Genomic DNA, 8484 nt, shown 5'->3' on the forward strand with positions numbered 1-8484 from the left:
TTGATGATGGAGCAGAAAGGCAGCCTAAGAGTAGCCTCTTTGGGATGGAGGAAGAAATTACTAGAAAGGCAGGAGACTTTGGCAAAGGTCAAGGGGAGGCTCAGGACGAACACTCAATAATGGGTCCAATAGATTTTTGGATGCTCATGACCACTTTATAGACCATATAGGCCAAGGTCAACAAGTTGGAATAGGGTAAACAGAATGAAGATGTTACATGCAGTTCTTATATGGAGAAGCAACGACATGTTGAGGCTATCACTAGCTTAAAAGACTGCACAAGGACATCAGTGACTTTGGGTAGTCTTGCCACATTGGAGCTCTTATGTGAAGAGTTGAAACAAGACAAGAAATGAGAAATTTTGGAGAGAATGTAATTACAAAAGAAGTATGAGAAAGAGAGATTGGCTCATCAGGAATTTTTTAGGCACTCAACCCCAGTAGTTACATGACTTACAAACCCAGATTGCAGCAAACAACAAGGAGATGGAGGGGCTTAGAGAATAGTTGTAAGAAGTTGAGATCATGAGGAAAAGAGAAGAAATTACCCGTGCTCAAGTTTCGGATCTCATGGTCGAGTTGGAGGAGGAAAAGGAAAGGGTAGCAACTCTCATCAAAACCTTAGGAGAAGCACGTCAAATTCAAGCACAAATGAAGATAGCCTTCACAGGGTTGGAAGATATAATCCGCACGTTCAAGTTGGGGAGAAAGCTATTCGAGAGTATGAGGAGACGTTGCAACAACTACTCACAAATTTGGCAAATTCCCTTGATAAGGAACATCGGTTTAAGCTTCATGCAGCTGCCAATAAACATGCACTATCATTATAGCAAGGGCTTTATCAGTAGAGGCTATTTGCACCATATCATCCATGAGCACAAGTAATGTGGAGGAACTCAAAGCTTAGTTGGGACTAGTACCAAGTTCCTTGGCCAATTTTTACCAGGAAACGAAGCTCACATTATTCACCTTGGACACAACTCAAAGCCAGATGATTGCTCACTTGCATGACATGGGCTATAACTATCAAAATTTGAGAGATGTAGGAACAATACACCCAACATCCATTGAGTTGTGTGACATACAACATGTCTCACTTGCTGAAGACCCCAATGATGTACAACCTTCTTTTGATTGCATGGATCCCCAAGATTTTGCTAAATAGGAGAAGGGAGCCATAGAGGAAACTCAGGAACCACCACCAGTGCCAAACATGCCACTTGAGGTCCAATAGCGCTTTGATAGGATGGTTCAAGTCCTTTGGGCTACCCCTCAAGATGTGCCAGAGTATCCATTTGACATTCAAGGTGTTGAGGACACAAAGAGAGGATTTAGATGAGCCCATTAAGACCTATCAAGGGAAGTAGAAAAAGGAGGAGATCATCATTTTTTATTTCAATGTCTATGAAGATGCTTAATTCCAAACATCCTGACCACTCAATACTGTGCAAAAGCCTATTAAAGTGGGAGTGAAGATTGCTAAGAAGTGGTTGAAGAAATAGGATAGGTCGACTTTGAAAGTAGCTTGTAAGATTCCCAAGTAGAAGAAAAAGAGAGGGAGTACCTCTTTGAGAAGCCAAAAGATTGGAAGCTTCAACCAGAATGGAGATACCCTATCCCTTGAAGTAGATGAAATGGCCCATTTTGCCTTTTGCTACTCAAATCAAAAGACAAATGTGCTCCATTGCCCTTATCCTAAAAGGTATGAAAGAGAATATGATGTTGCAAAGCATGGTAGACATAAATTTCCCAAAATTCCTAATGTCAATGTTTCGCATGAGAGTAGAATCTATCACTTCCAATTGCGTGACCTACTGCCCTCATTTGATAGTTTCCTTAAACTGTACTCAATTTGCCAAAATCCTGCTTCATAGTCACTTGCAATTATATTTGCCTCATAGTCAAGCTATTACAGTAGCCACCAACTCCTTATGAGGATGGCTTGTCACCCTTATTTTTTGACATCAACATAGGGATTGACCACATTGCCATGGTGAGACTTCTTCTTCAAGATGTACTATTCCCATCTTACTGTATAGCCTTACTCGAGGATATGATGACAATAAATTTGCTCTGTGTGCACATCCTTTCTATCTAGAATCACCCATTAATCTTCGAAACTTTCTTAATCCACATCTTTTGAGAAAAGGGTGCCTTTCACTTACCTTACTACCACTCCCTATAAAGTGAATCACTGGTATGTTCACATGAGGAAAAAAGGGGGGCAATGAGAGGAAAAAACAAAAAACAAAAAAAATGGAAAGAGCAGAAAAGAAAAGAGAGAAAAAGTTCCATGATTAGTTAGGTGCACTCATGTTTCACTGCACCTAAGGGTCCTCAAGTTCGATGCATCTAGTGGCTTCAATCGTTTGGCTCCAATCCAGACTGCCCTTTTGTGAAAAAGGGCATAAATTGAAATGGTCCCTTAGCTTTCTTCATTCTTTGTCTCTAACCCCTTAGCCCTTCCCTCACTACACAATCTCGAGGCTCATCAAGGGCCAGACATCTTGGGCTTGCTCAAATGACCTATCACCTGAGTTTTGCACTACACAATAATAGTTCACCAACTGGGTCCTCAAGTGTGGTACAATACTTCAGGCTTTCTTGGACTTTGACCCATCTCCCAGTTGCACTTGCACTTGCACAAATCACTACACATGTGCATTAGACACACTCCCTAGGGAGAGCACAAGCTAGCTTGCAAGTTCTTACAAAGGGCCATTTGAAGACCTGAAGAACCATCCACATCTATGGCCTCTACATCCTCCCCATTTCATAATTTCTTCTTTAGTGGAGCTCTTCTTCATTCTTTCGGCTACCATCATTTTCCATCGGTGAGCCTCAATTTTTGGATATCATCTACACCATTAGCTAGGGCATCTTAATTTTCAATACCAATTCTTCATCACCTCATTCTTCATCGAGCAAATTCATCTTCAATAGCCAAAGTTCTTCATCAACAACATCATCTTTCTCTGTTAAGACCACTACTCCTTCATCGCTTGTTCCCATTTTTTTGCATCCTTAGTGCAAACTATTGCATGCTACCTATGACATACATGCCATGGGACTAGCACTCATCTCAAGGGGGGAATAATGCTAATGGTATTTTGAGAAGGAAAATTGGAAGTGCAAGTGCAAATACTCTTTTTTGATGGATTAATATTTTTGGAACTTCAATATACTACTTTTAGGCACTTGTATTATTATTGTACTCATGGACATCATCATATTATCATGGATGTATTATTTTGTGAGAGCAGCGCTCACTCCATGTAGATTGTATCTATCACTTGTAGTTGTGTTTGTCGCACCTGCAAGTATTGCATGGGTTGCACACATGTATGTGATTATATTAGCATAGAATTGGTTTATTTAGGCTAAGATTCAAGCACGCAATGAGGATTGACCAATGTAGAGCCCACTAAGTGGGTAAGACACCCAAAAGAGGGTGCAAATCCTATTTCACAATTATGGAAACCCTAAGTGCAAAAGGGATGCAAACCCTAACCCTAGCCTTAATCTTGTGTCTATATAAGGGTGGAAGGTCTCAACTGTATCACCTTTTCTGGCACATCCATGCTGTGTAAGCTCTGTTAGTGTAACTACTCAAGCTTTCTAGTCAATCTTTCCATTCTATCATTTTGCTTCCATGGTGTTGAGAGTGATTGAGAGAGAGTGAGAGGTGTGTTAAGCAAGGGACTGAGGAAAGGTAAAGTGCTTTGTTGTTGTCTTTCTTTGCTCGTCTTCTCTAATAGCTCTTTGACTCAGTGGTGTGCTTGGTGGTGGATAGGAAGGAGCGGTGTTGTTGGATTGTGTTGATCGTAGTCACGGAACCATCTTTAAGTCTTTGAGTTATCAAATGCAAGAAGGTAAGTTAAGTGAGTTCATTATTACAACTTGAGCTAGTCTTGTGTTCTTGCTTTCTTGGGTTGGAGAGGAGGATGCTTGATTAGTTAGATCAGAGTGTTGAGAGACAAGGTGAGAGATTATTGCCGATGTGAGTTGCAGCTTCTGAAACAATAGAAGTCCATCCAAAGTCTTGATTGTTGGTGCATTTGGTCCAACATATGGGATGGTTGATGTGGCCATTTATGTCAATGATCTCATCATTACAAATACTCTAGAGAGAGAGATTGTTGAAGTAAAGCATGGGCTATACAAGGAGTTTGGCTAGTGCAAAGACAATACTCATTGGAGATGCTAGAGAAGTGTGGAATAATAGGATGTAAGCTAGTGGATACACCTTTGGATCAAAACATTAAGATGGTGGATAATGATCAATATGTGGAAGATGTTGCTATGTTCAAAAAGATGGTTGGTAGCCTAATCTACCTAACCATTACTAAACCTACTTAGTGGGAGTCATCAGTCAATTTATGCAAAAACCATGCAAGTCACACTTGGATGTAGTAAGGAGATTCTTGAGATATATGAAGAAGATATTTAGCTTTGGCTTGTTCTATGAGAAAAAAAATCAAGCCTACATTGTTTGGTTGCATAGTGGACCAAAAGTATCATGGATAGGCGATCCACTAGTGGCTATGCATTCTCATTTGGTTTAGCCATGGTAATTTGGAGCAGCAAGAAGTAACCTACAGTTGCTCTATCTAGCATAGAAGCTGAGTATAGAGGTATTGCATTTCCAGCATGGGAGCAAATATGGCTAAGGTTGTTACTATGTGATATAGGGATAGAGATAGATGGTGGAGTTATCATGTATTGTGATAACATTAGCAGTATCATGTTGGCAAAGAACCTAGTCTACCATGCAAGGACAAAGCATATTGAAGTGCACTACCACTTCATCAAAGAGAAGATTATGGATGGAGAGATAGACTTGGTACATGTCAAAACCAACAACCAAGTCGCAGATATCTTTACCAAAACATTAGGTAAGGATAAGTTTGAGTACTTTAGGAGTGTACTTGGGGTACTAAATTTGCAAGCTCATTTTGAGCTTGAGGGGGAGTGTTGAGAAATAAATCATAAGATAAGTCATAACCTATGTATGCATAAATAAAGTAGAGAGTTTGTGTGAAGAGTCTTAAAAGGTCAGCATATATCTATCACTTTAGAGGTTACTTGTGGCATATTAGTTGAGAATGAAGATGAAGAACAAGAAAAACTATTGAGTCTCCATATCTCTTGCCATGATCCTTCCATTGCACATCCTTTTCTATTCTTTTCAACTTCAAGACTAACTCTATTGATAAAGCATCCCTTGACTAACTAGGTAGTTCCTAAACCAAGCATCCCTTGATATAAGCATAGATCTTGAATCAAGTTGACCTATGTATCCCATGACTAACTAGGTAGTTTCTAAACCAAGCACCTTGTCATTAACTACTAGGTAGTTGCTAAACCAAGCATCCCTCGACCTAAGCATTCCATGACTGACTAGGTAGTTCTGGAAACAAGCATCCCCTAACTAGCAACCTAAGTAGCTATTGAGGGTAAAGGCACTTGTGCCTATACCACTTGGTATTTACTATACACACCATGACTGCACACCTGCATACTATAGCTGGTAGGCACCCAGTGACTATTGAATAAGAAAAAGTCAATCACACATTATAACTATTGGAGTTCCCACATATGGTGTCTCTCTCTCTTACTCTCTTGTTCCATCTACCATAGCTGTTGCCTCTACTTGTGTGCTTTCACTCGAGCTTTACCTTTCAATTGGTATTAGAGCTAACCATTTGAACAGCTTCTTCATCCTTTACTTTAGCTCAAATTCAAAGCTTCAACTCAAGGTTTCATGGCTACCATTGTTTCTTCCTCCTGAGGTATGCATTGATTCTTTCCTTCTTTTAGCTTGTTCTAACTTGCTCCCAATTTGTTGATGTAGAGGTGAAAATAGCAAAGACCCACACACCGCTTATTCTTTCAAGCATTTCAAGTGAGCACTACTGGCTACCTCTCACATAGCCCATGTGTTATCCCTCTCTACGAGTGTAGTGAGCTTACCTTGATAGCCGATTGAGTTGCTTCCTCTCTCAAGCACTCCGATAGCTCCACAATTCACGATGCATGCTCAAGTATCCTCAAGCCTCTTCCTCCAAGCTCCATCCTCCATAGCCACACGCAAGATGAGAGAAGAGAAGAGAAGAAGAAGAAGAGAGGAGATGGTGGAGGACTTCACCTCCAAGATCCCTCACCCTTACATACTCACTCTCTGCATGATGGACTTGTGGCCGCGACTTGTGGCCAATCCGGTAACATCTCCACATGGTGCCCTCAAAAACAAGAACAATCAAAGGAGAATGAAGCTGATCAAAGGTGTCTGGCATGCAGAATAACTCATGTATTTTGATTGCCCAACAAGGAAAGCTAGCTCCACCAAAGCTATAGTACCCACTGTGCCATTGACTCTCTTCACAGTCAAAATGCTGAGAGATGAGGATGAGATTCCCATATCGATTAATGTCATTACTCGCATGCAAGCTAAGCAAGGTGACATCAGTATCCTTGGTCCATCTCAAGCTACCAATTTTTTCATTCAAAAGAAGAATGCAAAGAAGAAAACTAAGCGTGCTACTCTTAAACTCAAGATTGATAGGGTCACTTCAATTCCCATAGTTGCTTCGAGTGCTGAGCAAGCTACATCTGCTCCACACACAGAAATGGCTCCATCATCCAAAGTAGGTGAATACTGTGACCTTAAGCATCAACTTAAGTTGATTAGCAAAGTAAAGAATTGGGTGGACGAGGTTCAAGTTGAAATTAGGGCTGAAGAAGCCAAGGAAAATTTGTAACCACATGGCATCAATCGCACACTTTCCTTGACCTCAACAGTTGGCCCTTACACCTTTGGATGACCCGCTATTGAATTTGGCACACATTTGTAGTCAATAGGCCTTTAGGATGTGTCTCCCAATGATATCCTTTAAATAGACAAGTTTGAAAGTTACTTGAAAACACTGGAAATTCCAAGATAGTGAGGTGTAAAAAATCAGGCTTTCTTCCCTTCAAAATTCAAAGTACACTTGTGCAAACAATTCCACAAAGACACACTGTCATCACAAAGATGGAAAAATATCAAGACCAACTTAATGCAAGAGACAAAGACAAGACTCCTAGAGGTGATTGTGAACAGGTAGTTAAAACAAGACATCTAGATGCACCTAGATGAAATGAGTAGGAATGGAGGTTGTGTGAGGGCAAACAAGTGTGTGTATGGAATTGTATGTGTGTTTGGAGGAGTATTGTGTGTGTGTGTGTGTGTGTGTGTGTGTGTGTGTGTGTGTGTGTGTGTGAAGGATTGTGCAAGTGAATGAGAATGTGTGAGTGATCAAATGTATGCGAGTAAACTAGTGTGTGGGAGTGAACTCCATGTATGCAAGTGAACTAGTGTGGGGGAGTGAACTAATGTGTAGGAGTGATCTAATGTATGCGAGTAAACTAGTGTGTGGAAATCTGATGCGTATATGTGTGTGTTAGTGAGGGAATGGGGGTTAGGGAGAGGTGTGAGTTTAGAGAGAGTGAGTGTGACTAATGAGTGATTTTTGAGTGTGAGTGACCGATGAGTGTGAGTGTGGTGTGAGTGTGAGTAATCGTTTGGGGTTTATAGTATAAGTGTGAGTGTATTGATGAGGATGTAGGAATGTGAATGCGAGTGTGAGTATATTGGTTAACACACATGTATTGACGTGTTTGTGTGTGCATGAACTTCAATATGTGCACATGAATTTTAATTGTGTGTGAATCGGTTTTTATATGGGTGTGTGCATGGGTCGAATGTGTGAAATATGTGTGTGAGTGGGTCAATATGTGTGTGTGAGCGGGATGGAAAAGGAGTGAGGTTGTGCTTGTAAGTGTGTGTATGTGTGCTAATGTGTGCATGTATTCTTGTGTGTGTGTGTGAAGGTGTGCATGCGTGTTAGTGTGTGTGTATGTGAGAAGATGTGCACGTGTGTTAGGGAGTGAGAAGAAAGGAGGAAAATATTTTTTTTTATAAGAAAAGAAATGAAACTTATGACTTACCTCGTCGCTAGCCTGCATTATGTCGCCATCCTCTACGTCATCATGCTGCCTGCTCCAGGGACAACGCCGCCGTGAGCTAGGAAGAGCTCGCCACCATGTTGAGGGAGAGAGAGGGAGAAAATGCTCACGCTGCCCAGGGGCCAGCACCCCAAGCCATCACTCACCCTCAGCACTAACTCCCACGGGGTCATTATGACCTCGGGGAGTGTTGAGATATCGAGCTCCACTCGTGATACGCCAGGGTGACCGTTGTATATTTATGTCACCGACTTGTCAGTTGCAGACGCGGTTGGTACACCGCCCATGAATAATAGCTACATGATAGCTATCCTTATCTACTCTAGTTCGTGGCTCAGTTAGAATGCCACCTTAGTTAGTTGAGTTTGGTTTGAGACCCATATAGAGGGTTCTTCTATTTCTTTGTACTTGAGTTCTTTTGGCTTACACAACTAAGAAGAGGAAAACTGTTTTCAGCCTCCACCCTTGTGTGTCTTC

The sequence above is a fragment of the Lygodium microphyllum genome, chromosome 5 (genome assembly GCF_053477565.2).
Source record: "Lygodium microphyllum isolate KBCC chromosome 5, Lygodium_microphyllum_v1.1.10, whole genome shotgun sequence".
NCBI lineage: Eukaryota > Viridiplantae > Streptophyta > Polypodiopsida > Schizaeales > Lygodiaceae > Lygodium > Lygodium microphyllum.